General features: G+C 38.7%; 1 protein-coding gene across 1 annotated transcript in view; it reads left to right on the top strand.

The window, feature by feature from the left end:
• Positions 1 to 23,049, top strand: part of LOC145412164 (uncharacterized) — a 446,682-nt gene extending 423,633 nt beyond the window's left edge. Inside the window, exon 22 of the mRNA XM_080282099.1 lies at positions 22,181 to 23,049. The gene's annotated coding sequence lies outside the window, so the exon portion shown is untranslated. The remainder of the gene's footprint in view (positions 1 to 22,180) is intronic.
• The last annotated feature ends 2,726 nt before the right edge of the window (positions 23,050 to 25,775 follow it).

The raw sequence follows: 25,775 nt of genomic DNA, 5'->3' as shown, positions 1-25,775 counted from the left end.
TTCATAGACAGGGAAGATACAACTTTGGGAAAGCAAATTTTACAGGATTGAGAAAATTTTTTGAAAATGCGGATTGGAGAAAATTCAGAGAAACATGAGATACAGAGGAAGTGGGATATCTTTCTAGACCTCTATAATTTTGGAGTGGAAAAATTTGTACCAAGAGTAAGGGGGAAAGAAAACAGGAGAAAGGAGTGGTTTAATATAGAAGGTCTATGATAGCAAAAAAAGAGAGAGATAAGGCATGGAACAACTGGAGAAAAAGAGGTAACAAGAGAGCAAAGGAAGATTATAAAATAATTAGAAATGTATACACAAGAATACGTAGAGAAGAAGAAAGGAATTTTGAAAAAGGTATAATAGACAAATGCAAGGATGAACCCAAACTGTTTTATAGATTTGTTAATGGCAAACTAAAACAAAAGGAAGGAATCACCAAACTGAAAGTAAAAGGAGAGGTCTATAAGGATGCGGCAATGCAAGCAGAAATAATGAACAAACGTTTCCAATCGGTTTTCACTAATGAAAAAGAGTTTGTTGAAGGGGAGGGAGTGATTAGAAATGTACCGGTGATAAAAGATATAAAAGTGGAGGTACAGGAAGTATATAAATTACTGGAAACTCAAGATGTAAGGAAAGCCCCAGGACCTGATGGAATTTCTAATTGGGTACGGAAGGAATGCAGAGAACAACTGGCGGATAAAATTCACAGTTTAATCGTGTGTTCTCTGGAAGAGGGGAAAGTGCCACAAGAATGGAAGAGGGCAAATATGGTACCAATTTATAATGGAGGAAACAGGGAAGAACCCCTGAATTATAGACGTGTGTCTCTAAGCAGCATGGTCGCAAAATTGTGCGAGAGAATCCTGAAAGACAGATGGATAAAATATCTGGAAAAGATGAATATTTTGGCTGAATGTCATTTTGGATTCAGAAGTGGAAGCTCATGTGTTTCTGACTTGTTGAGCTTCTACTCAAGAGCGATTGACGTGGTACAGGAGAGAGATGGTTGGGTGGATTGTGTGTACTTAGAATTAGAGAAGGCCTTTGACAAGGTACCTCATAAGAGACTAATGTAGAAACTAGAGGAGAACTGAAGGGGAAACTTCTGGAATGGATGAGAGACTTTTTGAGAGACAGACAAATGAGGACAGTAATAAAGGATAGGATGTCTGGATGGAGGGAAGTAACAAGTGGTGTCCCTCAAGGCTCGGTGTTGGCGCCAGTAATGTTCCTGATTTACGTAAATGATATGGTAGATGGAGTGAACAGTTATGCAAGTCTGTTTGCTGATGATGTAGAGATCCTGAGGAAGGTAGAGGTTGAGGAGGATTGTAAAATACTGCAGGAGGATTTGGATAGGATACACAATTGGAGCTGGACGTTGGAAATGAAATTTAATGTAAAGAAATGTAAAATATTGGAAATGGGTAAAAGTACCAGGAGGCCATCACTGAATTATTTGTTGGGTAATGAATTAATCACAAAAAGGAGAGAAGAGAAAAATTTGGGAGTGCTGGTCCAAGATAGTTTGTCACCAGAAAAGCACATTAACAAGATAGTTGGAGAGACTTATAAACTCTTGACTAACATAAGAGTAGCATTTCATTATATGGATGAGGAGATGATGAAAAAATTGATAGTGGCCATGATCCGCCCCAGGTTAGAATATGCAGCGGTAGTGTGGTCCCCACACAATAAGAAAGATATAAACAAGATTGAGAGAATACAAAGAACAGCAACCAAGATGGTCCCCAGTCTGACAGACCTGTCATACAGAGAAAGGCTGGAAAAACTGGATTTGCCTTCCTTAGAGGAAAGGAGAAAGAGGGGAGACATGATTGCGGTGTTCAGGACCATGGTGGGAGTAGATAAAATTGACAAAGAAGATCTGTTTTTATGGGATAAGAGAGCAAAAAGAGGACACGGAATGAAATTGAAAAAGTCAAGCTGCTTGAAGGATATCAAGAAATATAGCTTTCCTTACAGAAGTATAGACTTATGGAATAGCCTGGACAAAGAGATCATCGAGTCTAAAAACTTAAACGAGTTTAAAGCCAAATTTGACTTATTGAGAAACAGCGATGGAAACCCACGAGCATAGTACATTCCGTGTATATCACAATTAGGTATAAATACTTAAATATTGGAAGGACTTAGACAAAGAGGTGGTGCATGAGAAAAACATTCATGTGTGTAAAGGTAGACTTGATAAATGTGGATATGGAGACAGGACAACACGAGCATTGCTCATTTCCTGTATACTACAAATAGGTAAATACACACACACACACATACACACACACACACAAGAGGAACTGGAATTACTGAAAGAGAAAAGGGAGGAAGCAAAAACAAAAAATGAGGGAAGATCAGAAGAGGAGAAGAAGAAATTTTTTTACAAAGTAATAGGATTGCAGGTACGAAAGTGGTACACAAACAGGATGGAAGAAAAAGGAGGAAGGTAGTAGAACCATGTCATGACAAGTATATAAACAAGATGATAAAGTTGATGTACTCAAATGTGGATGGAATGGTATCTAAATTACTAGAGATGGATGATTATGTCAGAGAAAATGAACCACAAATAATATGCCTAACTGAAACAAAATTAATACCAAGGATATCAAATGACATACTAAACTTAGAGGAATACAATATATGGAGAAGAGACAGATATTTAAAAAAAGGAGGAGGAATTATAATATTAACTAAGAAAAATCTAAAAGTCAAGGAAATAAAATTAGATATACCATCACAAGTAGAACTGATTGCAGTAGAGATCGACACATCTGAGGGTAAAGTAATTGTAGCCAATTTGTATATGCCACCCAGATCAAACACATGGGAAAGAGACGAATATGAGGACCTGGCAGAGAGTACAATTCAGAGTTTAAGAGCATTATTACATAAAATGGAAGAGAAATCGGAATGAATTATACTAACTGGGGACTTCAATACAAATATAAATTGGAATCCTCTAGATATAAATAGCCAAGAAAGCTGTTGGGACCAAAAGCTCCTGGATCTCGTACAAGAGTTTTTCTTAACGCAACATGTGAGGGAAACCACCAGAAAAAGAGGACTTGATGTACCTTCAGTGTTAGATCTAATATTTACAAGGCAAGAAAATTATATTGACAGTTTAATATATCACCCTCCACTCGGCAAAAGCGATCATGGAGTACTAAATTATAACTTCAGGATAGCATATGACATAGTAAACAGCAATGATAGTTACAAAAAGAGCCTAAACTATAAAAAGGGAAATTATCAAGACCTAAAGAAGTATTTCTTAGAAGTTGATTGGGAAAATGAGCTTAGAGGACAAGATTTAAATGCTGTATATAAAAAATTTTGTGAATTTTATGAAATAGGAGTCCAGAAGTACATCCCACAGCACAAAGAAGCAGATAAGAAAATACAGAAATGGTTCAATACAGAATGTAAAAAATCAAAAGAAAGAAGAGATTTGTTGTGGAATAGATACAGAAGACACAATAGTGAAAGGGCATATAATAATTACAAACAGGCAAGAAACGACTAAACAAGAATAAGGAGGGAAGCCCAAAAACAGTTTGAGGAGGATATAATAAATAAAAGTAGTGATCAACCAAAGCTGTTTTACAGCTATATCAGAAGCAAAACTAAAGTAAAAGATATAATACAATCCATTACGGACGAAGGAATCACTTATACACAAGAGAAAGATATTTGTGAAGCACTAAATAAGAATTTCCAATTAGTTTTTACAGAAGAAAAAAATTTTGAGAGGAACTATGTGGAACACGCATGTCCACACATACTACCAGATATACAAATAGCAGAAAAATTAATACAGGAGGAGTTAAGTAGATTAGACAGAGGAAAAGCAAGTGGTCCTGATGAAATTTCATGTTGGGTATTACGAGAATGTGCAAAGGAGTTATGTAAACCATTATTTTTAAAATTCAAGAAATCCTTGAGTCAAGGTAAACTACCTGATATTTGGAAAAAAGCAAATATTGTCCCCTTATTCAAGAAAGGAAATAGACAAAATCCACTCAACTACCGACCAGTATCACTGACCAGTGTTGTAAGCAAGGTATTAGAAAAACTTATAAGTAAAGCTTGGGTAAATCATCTAGAAGAACACAGTATGATAACAGAAAGACAGTTTGGTTTCAGAAAAGGAAAATCATGTGTTACTAATCTGTTGAGCTACTATGACAGAGTAACAAACACAATACAGGAAAGGGAAGGATGGGTGGACAGTATCTATTTAGATTTCAAGAAAGGATTTGACACAGTACCACACCAAAGACTTTTATGGAAACTGTACCATCAAGGAGGAATTCAAGGCAAACTGTTTTGTTGGATGCAAGACTTTCTCATAAAAAGAGAAATGAGGACAGTACTAAGAGGAAACTACTCATCATGGAAAGAAGTGACTAGTGGAGTACCACAGGGTTCAGTGCTGGCACCAATCATGTTTTTAGTGTATATAAATGATATAAACAGTAACACTGGAAATGAAAGCTATCTGAATATGTTTGCAGATGATGCAAAAATACAAAGGAGAATTACTAACACAGACTCTTGTAAAGAGTTACAAGAAGAATTAAATAAACTTCATGAATGGAGTAGTACATGGCAAATAGAATTCAATGTGGACAAGTGTCATGTAATCAAGTTTGGTAAAAGTGGAAAAAGACCTGATTGGGATTATAAGTTAGGAAATAAAACCCTATACACATCAGAAAGAGAGAAAGACCTAGGTGTGATTATCAATAACAGACTATCTCCGGCTGACCACATCAGCGAGAAGGTATGGAACATGTATACACTGCTTGCAAATATGAGAATAGCATTCACATACATAAATGAAGACATGCTAAGAAGGATAATAACATCATTCATTAGACCAACCCTGGAATATGCATCAGTAGTCTGGAGTCCTCATCTCAAAAAGCACATAGACAAGATTGAAAAAGTTCAAAGGGCCGCTACAAGATGGATACCAAGCTTAAGGGACCTAAGCTACAAAGAAAGACTAAATAAACTGAATCTACCAACACTACAGGAGAGAAGGAAAAGAGGTGACATGATAATGCTATATAAATGCATATCAGGAAAGGAGAAAATAGACATAAATGATTACCTAACATATGGAGAAGCATCAGCAAGAGGACACTGCAAAAAATTGCATAAGAAGAGAGGTGATAAAGACGTAAGGAAATTCAGTTTCCCAAACAGAGCAATTGATCAATGGAATGCACTACCAAATGAAATAGTGTGTGCCAAAACAATTCACAAATTTAAGGATATGTACGATAAATATGGTTTAAGACACGGGACAGTATGAGCTTGACTCATTCCTGTAAAGATACAATTAGGTAAGAACAAGTAGGTAAGGTAAGAACACACAAAATACTTCTGCTCGTGTAAGTGAGCATTCAGTTTCACATTCTTCGTTCTTCTTCCTGATAGTCTTATGTTTGTCGGATTACTTCTGGGAGGTAAATAAACGTTTCATACTAAATCTGTTTCCCCTGTCGTTTTAAGTTGTATTCCGCTGTCAACTTGTTTGACACATCAGGGTTACGGCGAAATTAGGGCCTGTCCTAACCTAAGTGTTTAAACTTGACCTAACCTTGCTTAACTATACCTTATAATTTAACCTAACCTAACGTAGCATCCAGTTGGGAAGTTGGGAGACGAAAATTACCTTTGAGTACATCAAGACAATCATGTTATGGCTTAAGGAACGTGATGATAAAAAGTGGGAAATTTTTCAGCAGGAATAGGTAATTTACCACCCTGAAAATAGTCAGAAAAATACAGAAAACAAACTGGAGGAATATGAACTGAATTGGTAAGGTTTTTCCACTGCTTTAAGCGTACAAATACCAAAATGGCAAAAGAAAAAAAGAAAAACCATTGCATAAAAGAAAGCATCATCATAATGATTTGGAAGGACAGGGAGAAGATAAAGATCGTGCGTAGGAAGTGATGCAATCCTGGCAGCTGTGAAGGTTTATATGTTGTCCTGAAACTGACTGAGAAGCTTATAGGGCGTTATGTGGAGCGTCAGAGAAAGCAAACCCTCACTTTTACCCCTTTTTACCATCTTACCCCATTTATTTACCTCCACCTATACGCACCATCAGGTAAAACACTGAAAGAGATATAACTGTTGTAATTAAAAACATCAATGGTATTAAAAATGGCATTAACAAAAACAGAAGTTGGACTGGGTCAACACCACCTCCACTGAGTACCCTTTTGTTGATACGTAGCTCCACAGTATTTTACTCTCGCCCCCCAACCCCAAAGTTGTTGTCAAAGTTTCGCCTTCTCGTATCATGTGGCCTTCGGGAGAGACGTTAGGCTGTATAGTTAGACTAAAATTTACGGGTCTGGCTGTTTTAGGGAACAAAATGGAACGAAAATTTTGCAAACCAGAAAAAAGGTACTCTTTCATCCATGTGTTCTCCTGAGTTAGCGTTCCGTTTCACATTCTTCGTTCGGTATCGCTCTTCCCAACACATTACTCTTCGTTCGGTATCACTCTTCCCAACACATTTCAAACTGATTCAGCAGTTTAGCCATATGTTTAGTGTATCAGAAATGCGTTGGGAAACACGATATCAAACGAAAAATGTGAAACTGAACACAAACTCACGAGAACACAGGGATTAAAGTAATTTTTTCTTGTTAGCACAAATTTTCGTTCTATTTCGTACTCTAAAACTGCCAGACCCATAAATTTTTGTCTAACCATATGGCCTAAGGTCTCTCCTGAAAGCCACATGATATGAGAGAAGGCGAAACTTTGACAACAACATTGGGGTTGGGGGATGGGTACCGGGGAGCTACGTATCAACAAAAGGGTACCCATCCCAACTTTTATTTTTGTTAATGCTATTTTTAATACCACTGATGTTTTTAATTACAACAGTTATATCTCTTTCAATGTTTTACCTGATGGTGGGTGCAAGTGGGGGTAAGTTACGTGGGGTTAGGTGGTAAGAAGGGGTAAAAGTGAGAGTTTTGGAAAGTTGCCAGAACACATTGTACCATTATACATGTAAACATATTGTCTGAGTGATGCGGATTTGGGTACCACGGTCCTTGTCCAGTCCCTATTGCCCGCGGTACTCAAGGATTGAGTGTATATAAGTACTGTATTTGGAATGACTTAGACGAAAAGGTGGTGCAGGAGAAAAACATTCATGTGTGTAAAGGTAGACTTGATAAATGTGGATATGGAGACAGGATAACACAAGCATTGCTCAATTCCTGTATACTACAAATAGGTAAATACACACACACACACGCATTATCATTTTGTGCTAATAAATAATGATGTTGCATTTAATATGTTTTACCTAAAATTTAATACTATGTCAAAATACAAGACAGTGTAATACATAACCACCTCACCATAATGGATTCCATTAACCAGTAATCAATACTTACCTGCATAGAATGTGTTTCAGTAATGGTCATGGGGTAGGCATACCCACAGTGATATTTTTGTTAATGCTAAAGGTAATTGTGTGTTCAGTGGCGCATACCAGTTAGAGGGGAGGTGACCACTGACACCTCCAGTCCTCATAGTTATGGTGGTGAGTTGTAGTGTCACTGCTGAGGTTCCTGTTCCTCCAGTTATGTCAATAATTAAAGATAACATACTGATGAACAGCCATTTCTTATGAAAAATACAAACAGCCTATTTCGAACTCTCAAAATACATTTATGAAGCATATTGCGGGAGCTTTCCAGCTCTCATGCACCAGTCAGTCTTGGTCCTTGGTTTCAGTATTGCCAGCCTGACAGTGTGCAATGTTAATGAACATGCTATTAATGTTAGTTCTATATGCTAATTTATATTTGGAACAACAGAATTCAAAGCAGGATTTCATTCAGTACAGTACCCTCGCGTCCAACACGCGTTAGTCCAGCACGATTCAGGTCCAGCACAGAGAGCAATTAATTAGTATTATTTAATACGATTTAATTACTGCAACACGAGTGTGTTAGCATAACACGCACAGAGCTCCGAGAAGTGGGCGAAATCCGCAGAGTTCACCTCTAGCACGATCACCCCCGGTCCAACACGGTCATACTGGACATTACCATGATGATGATAGCCAATGAAAACTTCTGATCAAGTAGCCTTCCCCGCCCGCTATCGTGACGTGATTGTGATGCCGCCCAATTAAAAATGCTTCTGGTATCACGTGATGTTTTGTTTAAATTTCTCCCGCCACAGCGCCACTCAGTCACATAATTGCATTTGAAGGTGCTTTTTTCTTGCTGCATTTTCTGTCCTTGTTACTGCATTTTACCCTGCTCACGATGCCTAGGAAGCCTTCTGAGAACCCCAAGAAGCGTCGGCACCTCCCTCAGGCCACCAAGCTAGAAAGCATTGAGAGGAAGAAGAAAGGGGAGAGGAAAGTTGACATTGCTGAGGCCTACGACATGAATGAAGCCAACGTGAGGACCATAAAAAACCAAGACAAGATCCTGGCAGCCGAAGGCTATCACACGGCACTTCATACCAGGTTTGCCGAGGATACGATGGTAAATCGGAACGGTAACGTGGTAAAATTGCCGACGATACCACGGGCATTTGGAATTCATCTGGATGGATTCCTGCTGAGGATACGACAGGCAAATCAGTGTGACCAAAACCCAGGCGACTCGACAGAGAATGTATCGTACTACAGCATTGAACATTTAGCCTGACACTGAATACATATTAATATTTTAGAATAAATATCAATCGTTTTGAAACCCTTCTCATCGGCGTGTGTACCAGTTTATAAACAAAGTTGCTTCTCCTTATTCTCTACTGAGTCAGCGACAGCGATCACTCTCCACAGTCATGAGACGGGGCTCTGGCAACAGTGTGAGAAGCATGCCGTTTGCCGAGGATTACAGAGTGCTAGGACAGGCAGAAGCAGGACCTTCCATGGCTGTGAACGAAGATAGTGATTCTGAGTGTGATTTCGAAGGATTTATGAGGGAGGTTGAGGAGGAGCAACAGCCATTACCCGCTAGTGACGCCAGCAGCCATCCTCCGGGGACCCAGTAGGACTACCTACAGCCTTGGATACCACCTTCCATTCCCAGCAAGCCCACCAACACTATCCTAAAAGGTTAGTTATCATTCATAGCACAGTACCATTTATTATAATTACAATAGTACCAATATATGTACAGTAATCCCTCTAATATCCGAACGCCCAATATCCGAACATCCCCACTAACCGGACATAATCCTCCTGGGATCCAATATTCCCAAAATGGGCCAAAAACTGCAAAAAATTCGAAAAAAATCTGACTTTTTTCCCTCCCATAATTTGAAATTCCCGCCTGGCGCCAAACAGCTGTTACACCATGGTCCCTTCACCCCTTCCTTCCTTCCCCTCCCCCCTCCCCTGTCAAGTTGCCATTTGGTATTTTTCATTACCAAGTGTGGGCCAATTTGGTAATGAAAAATTCGTTTGGTAATGCATTAGAATAATGCATTACCAAATGGCTTTTTCACATGTATGAGGATACACAGGATGGAGATGGTGGATTGTTTGCTCTCTCTGATTAATCTGCTACCCTACATAGTGTGAAAATAATCAACATGGTGTTAGTTATAAGGAGAGTGATTACATGTATTTCCACTTGTATATATAATTACTGAAGAATATATGCTAGCTTTACGAAATTGGTAATGAAAAGTTATATTTGACAATGAAAGTTGAGGAGATTGGTAATGTGGCTGTTGCGATCTGGCAACTCTGTTACCCCACCAACATCAACAGTCACAGCTTAACTCCGATGGAGAGCAGATACTCATAACAGTGCAAGCCACAGGTGCTTGTTTTTTGTGAATAAACTGCAATACCTTGCCACTAGAACACACAGGAATTTACAGTGTTGTGCAGTGTTAAGAAATTAGAATTTAGAGTGCAGAGGATTAACTGTGGACTGCAAACTGGCAGTTCAAACCAGTCCAAGACCAAGGGACTTGTAAGTACCCAGAATGTTTAATATTGTATAAACTCACCTCTAAAACCTCATTTTATGGTTCTTTTGCATTTATTTCAGTCTTTTATGTCCCTTATTGGTGTGATTTGAGTCTTAAATAGGTGCTATGCATGTCCAGAGGGAGTTGTATAGGTGTTTTTCAGAGTTAGGGTCCGTAAGTACTAGTCCATAAGCTGGGGCCCAATATCCGGACAGGACCACTATCCGGACCTGCCTATGGCTCTATTGATCCGGATATTGGAGGGGTTACTGTATAGGTATATGGTAGGTATTTAGGTTGACTTTTCCTAGGGTTGCTGACGTAATTCATTTTTCCCCATAAGCTCTGTTGTTAGTCCAACACGTTTTTGGTCCAACACGTGACCCATGCATGACAATATTACCATGTTGGACGCGAGGGTACTGTACACAGAATGCCAAATACTGTATGTGTGTATGGGTGTGGGACAGTACGTTTGGTGGGGGTGGGGGGAGTATAGGGAGTATGATATGTGTGTTATAGTGGTAATATGGGTGTGTGCATATGTGTTTAAGGACGTCCAAGACTGATATGTAATCTTTGCTTTTAACATTTGATGACACACACCTCAGTACAGTATTTATATAAGTTGTATTTATAAGTTTGTAGCATGTTACATTATTATATTATTATGATTATGTTTTGGGGGTGAAACCTGAAACACCATATGAAGTTTGTAGCATGTTACATTATTATATTATTATGTTTTGGGGGTGAAACCTGAAACACCACATAAAGACAAACACTGAATTATTTAAAAAATGCATTATATGTGGCAAAATACATGAATAACAGCATTTCAGGAAGAAATATTACCGTATTATAACATATATTTAAATACGTTGTAGGCGCAGCGTTTCTTATGCTTAGATTATCGGATTTCGCTTGATCAGTATGTTACGTTATACTGTAGCTTTGAGTTAATATGTTACGTACTGTATTATAAGTGATGTCATGATGGACGTTCACTTAAAACTTCATCGAACAGACAGCAAGTGCAGTTGTTAGTAGTTTACCGGTATTTGTTATTGATCATGCGCTGACTAACTTATTCCTGAGTAATTTTTAAAAATCTTTATCACGATTGGAAAACAGCTCCTTAGGCATGTCAACAGGTGGCAAGATGTCTAGGGAGTTGGCCAAATGTTTAAGAAGTTGTGATTGTGCCAATCAAGAAAGCATCATATTTTAATGGAAAAAACCTGCTATTGGAACAGGAAAATTGTGTTAAGAAATGCACTTAAACGTCACTAATTTCTGTATAAATGCTCCGTAATAAAAACATGTCAGTGAGCAAAATATATAAGATAGTGTTGTATCAGTTACCGGTATATTGTCAGGTAAGTTATGGTAAGTTATTAAATTTACTGTTAGATTGTTATACTGCATGGAATAATATCCATTATAATCAGAGGATAATAATAATTAAAAAAAAAAAACATAAGATTTGTATGGAACTCATTCATTAGTAGGAAGTAACCCACCGTCCTTCTTGATCACCTCTCGCAGTCTGTTTGCATAGAGGCGACATGGTTCCGTATGAGCTGTTTCTGGCTTCTGAACTGTTCCCACAAGGCATGGATGTGGGCCAGTAGTTCATCTGGTGTCCTTACACTCTCAAGCTCCCAGCAGTTAACCATATTCTCCCATACATTTTCGATGGGGTCATGTCTGCTTCCTTACTGAGCCAGTCGAGTAGCTACAAGTCCTCTCGACCTCCAAATCATTCCAAGACTCTTCTTGCCGTGTGGATGGGGGAGCGGTCCTGAACAAAAATTGTAGGGCCGGGAGGAAACGGATAGTTTTGCTCGTGAACTGAGGAGAGGAAAAAAATCCTGCAAAATTTCAATGTATTTTTTAGCAGTGGAACTACCTTCTATCCTGGTGACATCACCCATACCATGGATGCACACCCATCCCCAGACATTGATGGTGACTTGTCCACTTTTGGCCTCCTCGTAGATATTCCTAAGGTCGTAACTGCACTTGAATAGAATATTTACACATCACTCGTATAGTTTCATTTTTAATGTCTTTGACGTTTTGGGATAAGCCACTGTTTTCCATATTATGGTTCATTATCCATTATTTGTTTGGTATATTTTATGGGGATTGTAAGGCTTAATAAACAGTGGTACGAGTGTCGGTTATATGTTTTCATCTAGACATATTATTAATATGAATATCAAATGATCTCTATATGTTTTTTAATATTAAAATTGTTTAGTGATACAGTATAAAATTATGTTTGTTATACATATCATCAGTAAATTTATACATATGCATTAGAGTGCTGTCGCCTCCAGAAATCTTTTCTCTGTCATTAAATTTTATGAATACAAAATACCTGGTAACAGTCATATAGAGAAGTGTCAGGCACACACAATCAACGCATCTCTATATTCTGGCTTTTATCTACGTTCTGCTTTTCCACCTCTCCAATTTTTCCTCAACCTGTCTGTTTACCATAATTCTTACAATTCACCACCATATATATATATATATATATATCCATCCATCCATCATCCAATCCTACATTGCCCCATGAGGAGCGTAGGAGCCCGGGGCTAGGCAGTTGGTCCCGACATTTAAAATGACAGTGATCAGCCTCACTCATCCCTGAGTGGCATTACATGAGCAATCAACCCCAACCATCCCTTGGATATAAGCCTTCACCGGCTGAATCCGATTGGAGCGCAATAATTACCCACTAAACCACCAGGCGCCAAATGTATATATATATATATATTGTGTGTGTGTGTGTGTGTAGAGGTTCTCACTTTTACCTGATAACCGTACACCCACATATCATATTAAGAAACTTCATACTGGCTAGGTTATATTCAGTAAATCCCCATGGGCTGTCGTGTTATTTACTCTTATCTGTTCCAAGTGGCCCAACATTAAAATAAATAAAACAAAGATTCTGGGTGTGGTAATTCGGGAGGGTCAAGTAGTAATCATATATCATTATCAGTGATCATTTTCAAACTACTATGCGACATAGAGTATTAGTTTTACACTTGACCACTCTCATTTTATAAGGAATTACATTTCCCAGTAAAGGACAGCTGGATTTATAACCACACCAAAAAATACGTGAACTTCACAAACTATTAAACACTGAACTTGCTGCCTTTTCGAAGTAGTTTACGTGAAAGTCCACTGTGTGAGCCTTCATGACATAGTTAATACAATAGATAATGACTATACTGCATAAATCTATGCTATAGTATAACTTAATAAACTGATCGCTGGGAATCCGGTAAGCTACCATTAAAAACAGATGCTCCTACAGTGTAATTTTGTAATGAACATTAAATTAACATTATTTTCTCCTAGGAGAAATAGTTATTCATGTAATATGGAATCCATATTACAGTATTATAATACTTCAGTGTTTGTCTTTATATGGTGTTTCAGGTTTCACCCCCAAAACATAATCATAATAATATAATAATGTAACATGCTACAAACTTATAAATACAACTTATATAAATACTGAGGTGTGTGTCATCAAGTGTTAAAGGCAAAGAGTACATATCAATCTTGGACGTCCTTAGCCATGTATGCACACACCCATATTACCACTATAACACACATTTCATACTCACTATACTTCCCCCACCCCCACCACACGTACTGTCCCAGACCCACACGCACACACACATACTGTACTGTATTTAGCATTCTGTGTACTGAATGAAATCCTGCTTTGAATTCTATTGTTCCAAATGTAAATAAGCATATAGAACTGCTTTGAATTCTGTTGTTCCAAATGTAAATTAGCATATAGAATTAACACTAACCCCTTAACCGTGGGTGTCATTCCAGAATGACATTGAAAAAACTGGACCAAACCGCGGGTGTCATTCTGGAATGTTTGTGAATATTTTGAATACCGCGCATTTTTTCTGCACGCCAATTGTTTCAAGGGAGAGTAGCTATTAAGTTCTTTCACTCCAGCCAACCCCCACCTCCCTCCTCCCCCCGTCTGGCCCCCCCCCCCCATCCCTGCCCAAACACGCATCAGTCTCTGTCCAACTTGGTGAGTGACAATGTTGCTGACGTGGCAGTGAAGTGCAGGCAATTACAGTGCCTTTTACCTGCCTCAGTGAACACAGAGTGGGTGTTTATCGTATGTGCAGTGTTCATATATGTTTATAGTATTATTATCAGAGTGCGGTTGGCATTTGGTAGTGGTGTGTGGGGCAAAAAATAGTGATTTTAGATCGCCCACTTCTAATGGCACTGCCCGCCCAGTGAAAGTCCATGAAGTCATGAAACCTACATCATTGCAAAGCTGAAGGTTAGTACTTTCTAATGGTACCTTATTTTTCGCTCTAGCGTTATTCTGTGCAGAGTTATAAAGGTTTAAAGTTTGTTCACATTTTGGCTGGAACCCCCATGGGGGGGGGGCAGTCGGGTCAAAACAATGCCTGAGGTTAAAGGGTTAATAGCATGTTCATTAACATTGCACACTGTCAGGCTGGCAATACTGAAACCAAGGACCAAGACTGACTGGTGCATGAGAGCTGGAAAGCTCCCACAATATGCTTCATAAATGTATTTTGAGAGTTCGAAATAGGCTGTTTGTATTTTTCATAAGAAATGGCTGTTCATCAGTATGTTATCTTTAATTATTGACATAACTGGAGGAACAGGAACCTCAGCAGTGACACTACAACTCACCACCATAGCTATGAGGACTGGAGGTGTCAGTGGTCACCTCCCCTCTAACTGGTATGCGCCACTGAACACACAATTGCCTTTAGCATTAACAAAAATATCACTGTGGGTATGCCTACCCCATGACCATTACTGAAACATATTCTATGCAGGTAAGTATTGATTACTGGCTAATGTAATCCGTTATGTGAGGTGGTTATGTATTGCACTGTCTTGTATTTTGACACAGTATTAAATTTTAGGTAAACATACTAAATGCAATGTCATTACTTATTAGCACAAACTGATAATGTGTGTGTGTGTTCTTACCTAATTGTATCTTTACAGGAATGAGTCAAGCTCGTACTGCCCCGTGTCTTAAACCGTACTTATTGTACATATCCTTAAATTTCTGAATTGTTATGGCACACACTATTTCATCAACTGCTCTATTTGGGAAACTAAATTTCCTTACGTCTTTATCGCCTCTCTTTTTATGCAGTCTTTTGCAGTGTCCTTTTGGTGATGTATCCCCATAGGTTATGTAATCATTTATGTCTATTTTCTCCTTCCTTGATATACATTTATATATCATAATCATGTCTCCTCTTTTCCTCCTCTTCTGTAGTGTAGGCAGATTCAGTTTTTCTAGTCTTTCTTCATAGCTTAGATCCCTTAAGCTTGGTACCTATCTTGTAGCGGCCCTTTGAACTTTTTCAATATTATCTATTTATTTTGTGTGTGTGTATGTGTCTGCTGATAGCCAGCTGAGGAGTTTTAGAGACAGAGAGAGAGAGAGAGAGAGAGAGTCATGGCGGTGGAGCAGGCTGCATGTTTTCCGTTAACGAGGGAGGGGGTATCCTAGCATGTAATTGGGTCCATATTAAGATAATAAAAATAAATAGGTTTATTATTATTTAGGATACAGGATATCATTGACACCTTAATAACTATACTGTAGTGACTAAGACTATATAACTGCTGGCTGCTCACTCCCATCTCCCCCTTCCCCCGACATCGTGCCATTTCTGGGTGAACATGCCCTCTGTTTCTGAACCACAACTCAACCTGTATCGTGGTTCAGGCTTCAAGGCAAGAGACTTATTTTATATAACTCAGACTATAGATAGTATAGTTCACAGTCCATTTTCCCAATCACATAATATTTATTAGCCTATATCATAGCATAATACTATGGCATATACTGTAATATAATTCGGAGGATGAAGCTTTGTGATTCGAAAAACTGTCGGGCGCACACACACACACACACACACACACACACACCGAGAGAGAACAGACGCACATTGACACCACTCTATAACTGGCCAACTTAGCCAGCGGCGTTACCTAAATAAGTATCTTTATATGGGTCAAGCTTTGTACAAGGTTAGACTAAATGGTGTTCTAATATAAAAGAGGAAGTTTTAAGTAAGGCTTGGTCAAACAGAAAAGTAAACAAGCAGCGCAACAATGCGCACAATCAGCTGATCGTTGTTTAGTCTACAATCTGCCCCAGGGAATGTAAGTACTATATCCGCTTTTAGTACTGCAAAATGACCACATACAAATTTGGAAAAGAAAAGGGATAAACGTAGAAAGCAGGATGATGATTTCTACCAAGAACTGGTTGAAATGGAGACTCACAACAAACTGGTTGAACGAGTACATAGGTTAGAGATGGCTTTTCAAAATAAGATTGATGAAATTAAGAAACAAATGCACTTGCAAAAGGAAGATATAATAAAACTAGGAAAGGAAGTCAACAAGAAAGACACAACCATAAATGAGCTAACAGTTGAAGTGGATACACTTAGGAGGAAAATTAGTGAAATGGCAAGTACAGTAGTCAACCACGAGAGTATTATGGAAGAGTTCAAAAATGATATAGAGACAATTAGGCAAGTAAGCAGTCTGATAGATCAGAGCAGTGATACTGAGGAGAAGATAACACAGGTGAATGAAGCTGTGCAAAGCTACAAAAATGATGTGGAAACCACTTATGCTGAAATGGTGAAAGTAAAGAAAGACTTGGAAACAAGGGTGGAAGAAAAAAAGCATTAAAAAGGAAGTGAAAAGAATAATCCAAAACAATCCTTAGTTAGTCAGAGATTCAGTAGATATCAACAAATCTACAGTAATCACTGGTATAGAAGAGGAAGAAGTAAAAAACAAGATCTCAAGAGACAAAAAGGAGGTGGCAGATGTAATGGGCATATTGAAAGAAGTATCAGAGGAAGTCTGTAGTAAAGACATAGAGGAACACAAAAGGTTAGGGAAATACGAGAAAAGCAAGTCAAGTCCCCTAAAGGTAACCTTCCAAAGTGTAAACACTGTGGAGGAGATACTAAAAAATGCAAAGAATCTTATGGAAAAAGAGGAGTTCAAAAATGTTTGGATAAAAAGATGCCTAACACAAGAAGAACTGGAATTACTGAAAGAGAAGAGGGAGGAAGCAAAAACAAAAAATGAGGGAAGATCAGAGGAGGAGAAGAATACATTTTTTTTTTTTTTTTACAAAGTAATTGGATTGCAGGTACGAAAGTGGTACATAAACAGGAGGGAATAAAAAGAAGGAAGGTAATAGAACCAAATCATAACAAGTATATAAACAAGATGATTAAGTTGATGTACTCAAATATGGATGGAATGGTATCTAAATTATTAGAGATGAATATGTCAGAGAAAATGAAACACATATAATATGCCTAACTGAAACAAAATTAACACCAAGGGTATCGAATAACATCCTGAACTTAGAGGAATATAATATATGGAGAAGAGATAGGAACTTAAAAAACGGAGGAGGAATTATAGTATTAACTAAGAAAAATCTAAAAGTCAAAGAAATAGAATTAGATATACCCTCACATGTAGAACTGATTGCAGTAGAGATCAATACATCTGAAGGGAAAGTAATTGTAGCCAATTTGTACATGCCACCCAGATCAAACACATGGGAAAGAGACGAAAATGAGGACTTGATGGAGAGTACAATTCAGAGTTTAAGAGCGTTACTACATAAAATGGAAGAGAAATAGAAAAGAATTATACTAACTGGAGCTTTTAATACAAATATAAATTGGAATACTCTACAGTGCTCGTCAGAAGTATTCAGCGATGTCCGCCGGGCGCGCAATACTTATGGCCCAAAAAGAATCACCCATTTTTGGGGGTAAGAATTGAGCCACAAGTTTGAGCTCCGAGCATGACGTCACGGTAGCCTGAGGCCTTCTGACGCGCTGGTTGGTTCCCGCCTCAGTTGCCCACGGGCTGCCTGAGAGAGAGGAACTCCGCCGAGTGTCCCTCTCAAATTGCGCCATTTTTTACCGAGTGTCCCGCAGTGTTTTGGCCTTCAAAACTTTGTTATGGCACCTATCCGTGAACTATCGAGTGAAATCATATCCCAGATCATTGCTCTAAAGGAGGCAGGCCACCAGACAAAGGAAATTAGTGAATTGGTTGGTGTGGGACGATCGACAGTGCGTCGTTGGTGTGCGTGGTTTCGGGAGGAAAACAGTGGTGAAGTTCCCACAAAGAAACCGAGGTCTGGTAGGCCTAGGAAAACTTCCCCAAGGTCTGTTAATGTTTTAAAACGTGCAGTGGAGTTTAATCCTTGTGTGAGTGCAAGGAAAATTAAGGAGAGCAACCCAGAAGTGTTTGGTGAGGTGTCAGTGAGAACAGTGTCTCGTAGGGTGCATGAGCTTGGTTACACAAGTCACAGGCCTGTGAAAAAGCCTCTTCTCTCTAGCAGCCAGAGAATTCGTAGGCTTGCCTTTGCTAATAAATATCTAAATTGGGGTGAGGAGCAATGGTTGTCAGTGTTGTGGTCTGATGAGGCAACGTTTAGTGTTACCTGTAACAGAGGAGCATGCAAAGGTAGTGACCCACTTGACCCACGGTATGTAGAAAGCACAGTTAAACATCCTGATTCACTCATGGTATGGGGTTGTTTTTCAGGGAAGGGTTTGGGGAAGCTTGTTGTACTTCCCAAGAACCTCAGAGTGAATCAGGATGTTTACCTGGAGCTTCTGTGTGATCATTTACCAGACTCCTTCGAGCTAACAGGTGCACGAGTGTTTCAGCAGGACGGTGCACCTGCTCACAAGGCCAAATCGGTCACCAATTGGCTTCGTGACTGCGAGGTATCATTCATGACAGACTGGCCAGGAAATAGCCCAGACCTCAACCCGATTGAAAACCTCTGGTACCTCGTAAAGAAGAGTCTCCAAGGGAAGGACGTGAGCTCTCTGCCTAAGCTGGAAGCCGCCATTCGTGACTCCTGGGACAAAATACCCCTCCAGCACCTCAGGAGCCTCGCCCTTTCACTTCCAAGACGTCTCAGGTCCGTGAAGAAACGTAAAGGCTACCCTACGAAGCACTAAAGGTAAATAAAATGCATTATTTATATGTTTTTTCAATGTTGAAAGGTTTGTTTCTCAGGAGGGACGCAGGGCGCCCCATACTTCTGACGAGCACTGTAGATATAATAAGCCAAGAAAGCTGTTGGGACCAAAAGCTCCTGGATCTCGTGCAAGAGTTTTTCCTAACGCAACATGTAAGGGAAAGCCCCAGAAAAAGAGGACTTGATGTGCCTTCAATGCTAGATCTCATATTTACTAGGCAAGAAAACGAGATTGACAATTTAATATATCACCCTCCATTTGGCAAAAGCGACCATGCAGTACTAAATTGCAAGTTCAGGATTGCATATGACATAGATAACAGCAATGAAAGCTACAAAAAGAGCCGAAACTATGGAAAGGGAAAGTATCATGACGTAAAGAAGTACTTCTTAGAAATTGCTTTGGAAAAGGAGCTTAGAGGACAAGATTTAAATGTTATATATGAAAAATTCTGTGAACTTTATGAAACAGGAGTCCAGAAGTACATCCCACAGCACAAAGAAGCAGAAAAGAAAATACAGAAATGGTTCAATACAGAATGTAAAAAATCAGAAGGAAAAAGAGATTTGTTGTGGAATCGATACAGAAGACACAATAGTGAAAGGGCATATAATAATTACAAACAGGCAAGAAACGATTATATAAGAATAAGGAGGGAAGCCCAAAAACAGTTTGAGGAGGATATCATAAATGAAAATAGTGATCAACCAAAGCTATTTTACAGCTACATAAGAAGCAAAACCAAAGTAAAAGATATAATACAATCCATTACGGACGAGGGAATCACCTATACACAAGAGAAAGATATTTGTGAAGCGCTAAATAAGAAATTCCAATTAGTTTTTACAGAAGAAAAAAATTTTGAGAGGGATTATGTGGAACATGCATGTCATCACATACTACCAGATATACAAATATCAAAAAAAGAAATACAGGAGGAGTTAAGTAAATTAGACTGAGGAAAAGCAAGTGGTCCTGATGAAATTTCATGTTGGGTACTACGAGAATGTGCAAAGGAGTTAAGTAAACCATTATTTTTAATTTTCAAGAAATCCTTGAGTCAAGGTAAACTACCTGATATTTGGAAGAAAGCAAATATTGTCCCCTTATTCAAGAAAGGAAATAGACAAAATCCACTCAACTACCGACCAGTATCACTGACCAGTGTTGTAAGCAAGGTATTAGAAAAGCTTATAAGAAAAGCTTGGGTAAATCATCTAGAAGAACACAGTATGATAGCAGAAAGACAGTTTGGTTTCAGAAAAGGAAAATCATGTGTTACTAATCTGTTGAGCTACTATGACAGAGTAACAAACACAATACAGGAAAGAGAAGGATGGGTGGACAGTATCTATTTAGATTTCAAGAAAGCATTTGACACAGTACCACACCAAAGACTTTTATGGAAACTGTACCATCAAGGAGGAATTCAAGGCAAACTGTTTTGTTGGATGCAAGATTTTCTCATAAAAAGAGAAATGAGAACAGTACTAAGGGAAAACTAATCATGGAAAGAAGTGACTAGTGGAGTACCACAGGGTTCAATGCTGGCACCAATCATGTTTTTAGTGTATATAAATGATATAAACAGTAACACTGGAAATGAAAGCTATCTGAATATGTTTGCAGATGATGCAAAAATACAAAGGAGAATTACTAACACAAACTCTTGTAAAGAGCTACAAGAAGAATTAAATAAACTTCATGAATGGAGTAATACATGGGAAATGGATTTCAGTGTGGACAAGTGTCATGTAATCAAGTTTGGTAAAAGTGGAAAAAGACCTGATTGGGATTATACGTTAGGAAATAAAACCCTATACACATCAGAAAGAGAGAAGGACCTAGGTGTGATTATCAATAACAGACTATTTCCGGCTGACCACATCAGCAAGAAGGTACGGAACATGTATACACTGCTTGCATATATGAGAATGGCATTCACATACATAAATGAAGACATGCTAAGAAGGATAATAACATCATTCATTAGACCAACCCTGGAGTATGCATCAGTAGTCTGGAGTCCTCATCTCAAAAAACACTTAGACAAGATTGAAAAAGTTCAAAGGGCCGCTACAAGATGGATACCAAGCTTAAGGGACCTAAGCTACGAAGAAAGAATCTACCAACACTACAGGAGAGAAGGAAAAGAGGTGACATGATAATGCTATATAAATGCATATCAGGGAAGGAGAAAATAGACATAAATGATTACTTAACATATGGGGAAGCATCAGCAAGAGGACACTGCAAAAAACTGCATAAGAAGAGAGGTGATAAAGACGTAAGGAAATTCAGTTTCCCAAACAGAGCAATTGATCAATGGAATGCACTACCGAATGAAATAGTGTGTGCCAAAACAATTCATTAATTTAAGGATATGTACGATAAATATGGTTTAAGACATGGGACAATACGAGCTTGACTCATTCCTGTAAAGATACAATTAGGTAAGAACACACACACACACACACACACACACACACACACACACACACACACAGGCGCGCGCTGTTGCCACATTATCTAAATCCCGCAACCAGGTGGTCCAGTCGGAAATCTTGCCAAGTGTACATACCCTAAGTTTGAAAGCCATTGTAACAGGCCACTACAGTACATTGTACATTATTCCTGGTGTTTTGCACTACTTTATCTGGTCAAGCAGACCTATAAACGACAGTCAAGCAATAACTATGGTCAGCCAGTACCATCAGCCACAGGCAAGCAATCAGCACAGCCAAAAAAAAAAAAAAAAAAAAAAAAAAAAAAAAAAAAAACAGCTGGGCAAAAATGTTAATTATTATCAGACCCCTGTCGCACATTAGGCGAGACGCACTTTGCGAAGGCGCACTTTAGGCAAGATGAATGTATATAAAATCCACACATCCAGTAATTTGAAATAGAAAACTACACCGTTTTGGGCATCCTGACAACTATAACCTTGTCTCCTTTTTCAGCATGGTTACCTACTTGCCCATGTTATGTTACCCTTAGTCACAATCTGGTTATTTGTATGAGTTTTTATCAGATCTTTGTTTACCTCATCTTGCAGATCTTTTGGTCCGAGTTGTATGGTGTCCAAGTTGAAGACGTGCTACAGTATCTTTACTTTCAAGTACAATGTACAGTATACTGATAATGAGTTTTTAAAATTTGTATTAACATGTTCTGGTAAAGGTATTAGTAAAGGTTCATTTGTCTAAGTATAGTATCTGCTCCAGATTGATCCATAGGTACCTGTCTTTCCAGTAATGTCCAGAGTTTAGTAAATTTGTAATTCTTTTTATCATTGTATGACATACAGATTAGGAAGGAGTTCAAAGATGTAGTAGGAGTATATGAACATCTGATGTGAATCAAAATGTATTGGGAACAACTCTCTGAGGATAGTTTAAGTTCTACCATCTGTTTTTAAATAATGCCAGCAAAGCACACCTCTTTGCTTGAAAATATAGCAGTTTAGTTTCTATTTCACGTGACATTTGTGTTGGTATTCTTTTCTATGTTAGCTAGATGTATGTTTTTCCTAGAGGTAAAGTATTAGAAAATAAGTTGTGTGTATTAGTGCTGGAGAGTTGTCCATCTCAGGATAGCAGAACTCCATAAATTAACATCTTCAGTTCAGTGACATTTTATTTTGGCAGTTGCTTGAAAATTTTATTCATCTAAGTTGTTTAAAAACTTGTTTTGGTTGCCATCAGATTATTTCAATCAGCTTAGGGAGTCCTTGAACTGAAGAAGTTAAGGCTACAATAATCACACGTTTATTTAAATAATGCATAGATCTTGTGCTAAACTGCTGAAATTGTATATGTGAAATTTATGGTCATATTTCCTATGAATTTGCTAAAACATGTTACTACAATATTATTGTTAATACAGCAGTTATAAATTTGTAATGTGATAATTTGACATAGTAATAAAGCATGATTCTGAAAAGTATTTCAGTTATGCAGTGTGCATACATGATGTAGAAGTTGGTTTCAGGTAGTTACCTGGTGACTGGTACTGAATAATCTGCCATGTTGACTTCCCCCAAAATGGCTCCCAATCTTTCACAAATAACTTTCTGTTTCTCTGTTTGGTCATTGCTATTCTTCACCCTGCCCTACAGTGGGAAAGGAGGTCCGGATGATGATGATGATTATTTTGTGTTACTCACGACTCACCATTATGTATTACTTTACTACTCATTCCTTGTAGTTCTTGTTATTACTTTCCATTCTGTTAATTTTTTATTCTGTTTTAGTATTTCAAACCAGGAAAGAAGTGGATGATTACCATCATCCACAGAAGGTACTGCTGTAGGAAATGTGTTGGTCCGAAATTACAATATCTGTTTTAGAGAACTGAAATCTGTTCCCTACAAGGAAAACTCAGCATTTAAACTAGAAGCCCTTTGTCAAGGTTGAAAAAGTAGGGACATATGGCTTTTTAAAGCATGTTCTCCATATAATGTGTTGGTGGCACAGTTCGTCATCAGTAGGTGAGGGGGGAGGGAACTTATGCATGCATGCCAAGGTCTTCAGAAATATAAATGAAAATTCTTTTAGGAATACTATAAGTGTATTTAATATCATCATGTACTTCCTCTTAGTCATGCTAGATCTAATACCCATACCACTTAGGCCATGCTCCTGTGTCAGATAACTTGTACATTAGGCAGAGTTTCATAATCATCAGCAGCATCAGCATCCTGCCTCTTTGAGCCACCTGCAGGTGAGGTGAGGTAGAATAAGAAAGCCAGGAAAAGGGACGAATACAGTCTATGCCTCCACCTTGGACTCTAGGGCAGGATGCTGTACCACCAAACCACTTGCCACAAATGACTGACACAAGAAAGCAAAACAATATTCTGCATGCCACAGAGCAATCAACATTTGATCCCATGTAGAATAGGAACCTCCGACTATAGTGGGAGAATGTCCCATACAATTAGCCTTCACCCAATACTGTAGTCTGTATCAATGCCCCTAGTGATGTCTGGTGTTATCACTCCTCTTGGGTCAAAAGAACAAGTAAACACTCAGACCTGTAGTCTTTCCACTCATCCTGCTCTTACAGGCACCAACTTGGGGGTTTAGCATTGATGAAAGGGTGTGAAGTGGAGGATTGGGAGGGTGTAAAGTGTGTAAGGTCGGGCATGAATGAGTGAGGAAGATGCAAGGAAGGAATTGCTTTGTTGATGAATGATGTGTAGCAGAGTGATATGAGTGATTGCAAATGTGTCAGCTTGTGATTTATGTACGTCAAGTTCAAGTTTGAGAAAGTGAAAGTGCCAGTGATTGTTGCGTATGCACTGTGTGAGGACAGGAGTGAGACAGAGGAAAGACAGGTTTTGGGATGGGTTGGATGAAGCAGCAGGAGGAGAAATGCCCAGGAGTTACAAAGTGATTGTAACGGGTGGTATGAATGGTAGAGTAGGAACTGGTCCTGTGAATGACATGATGGGTAATAATGGAGTACTGTACAAGGAGAGAATGATAATGGGAAGCAACTGAAGGACACGTGTCAGGAAAGGAGGTTGTGCATTTGTAATTCTTATTTTAAACACAGATGCATGTAAATATACATGGTACAGAGGGAATGGAGATCGTGTTGAAAGGAGACTGGTTGATTATGTGCTAATAGAGATCTCGATGCTGGGTAGTGTCGCTGATACGAGGGCAGTGAGAGGAATATGTGGAGGTTTGTCAGATCTTATGATTGTGGTATGCAACCTCAAACAGAGACGAGTGAGGTGGACCACCAAGACAAAGAGGCTGTCAGGGAGAGACACTGAAAACTGAGAAGCTGAGGATCAAAGATGACAGATGAATAAAGGGCCAAAGTAGGGGACTAGTTAGAATCAGTGAACTGGAATGAAATGGATCGGGACAGCTTGTGGAATCTATACAGGGATTGCTTAGTTAGGAATGCTTAAGTGATGTATGGTGTAGGAAGGATAACAACAAAGAAGAAAGGTATGGGATGGTGGGATAAACAGGTTATGACAGTAGTGGAGGAAAAGAGGAAGTGGCCAGAGTGGATACAGCACAGGGGTTCAGTTGCAATAAGAAATGAATATATCGAGATCAAGAAGAACATTGAGAGACTAGTGAAGAGGAAAAAAGAGAAAGTAAATGACCTAGGAAGAAAAATGAATGCAAATTACGCTGAAAATAATAAGTTATTCTGGAAAGTGGTGTGGAAATGTAGAAGCGACAGTGGAAAGAAATGTGAAAGTGTGAAGGATGTAGGTGGTAGATTATTAGCCCATGGGGATGTGGTAATGACCAGATGGAAAGAATATTTTGAAAGTCTGATGAACGGAAATGGAGAATGCAAAGCAACTATTAACATGATTGGTTTTGAGGGTGTACAGAGAAAGAATGCAGTGCCTGGAAACATGATACTCGCTGAGGTGGAGAACGCTGTGAAGCGGCTGAAAAATGGAAAAGCAGCTGGGATTGATGAGGTGTATGCTGAGATGACTAAGTGCAGTGGAGAGAGTGGAATGAAGTACTTGTTGGAGATATGTAAGAAGGCATGGATGAGTGAAACTGTGCCAGTAGAGTGTAAAAAGGTGAGCGAAGTGAGTGCAAGAATTATCGTGGCATAAGTATTGAGTGTGGTAGGGAAGGTATACGGAAAAATTATTATACAGA

This window comes from Coenobita brevimanus, chromosome 92, assembly GCF_032717465.1.
Source record: "Coenobita brevimanus isolate Jiangsu-jjx chromosome 92, ASM3271746v2, whole genome shotgun sequence".
NCBI lineage: Eukaryota > Metazoa > Arthropoda > Malacostraca > Decapoda > Coenobitidae > Coenobita > Coenobita brevimanus.
This window is presented reverse-complemented; position numbering and strand designations above follow the sequence as displayed.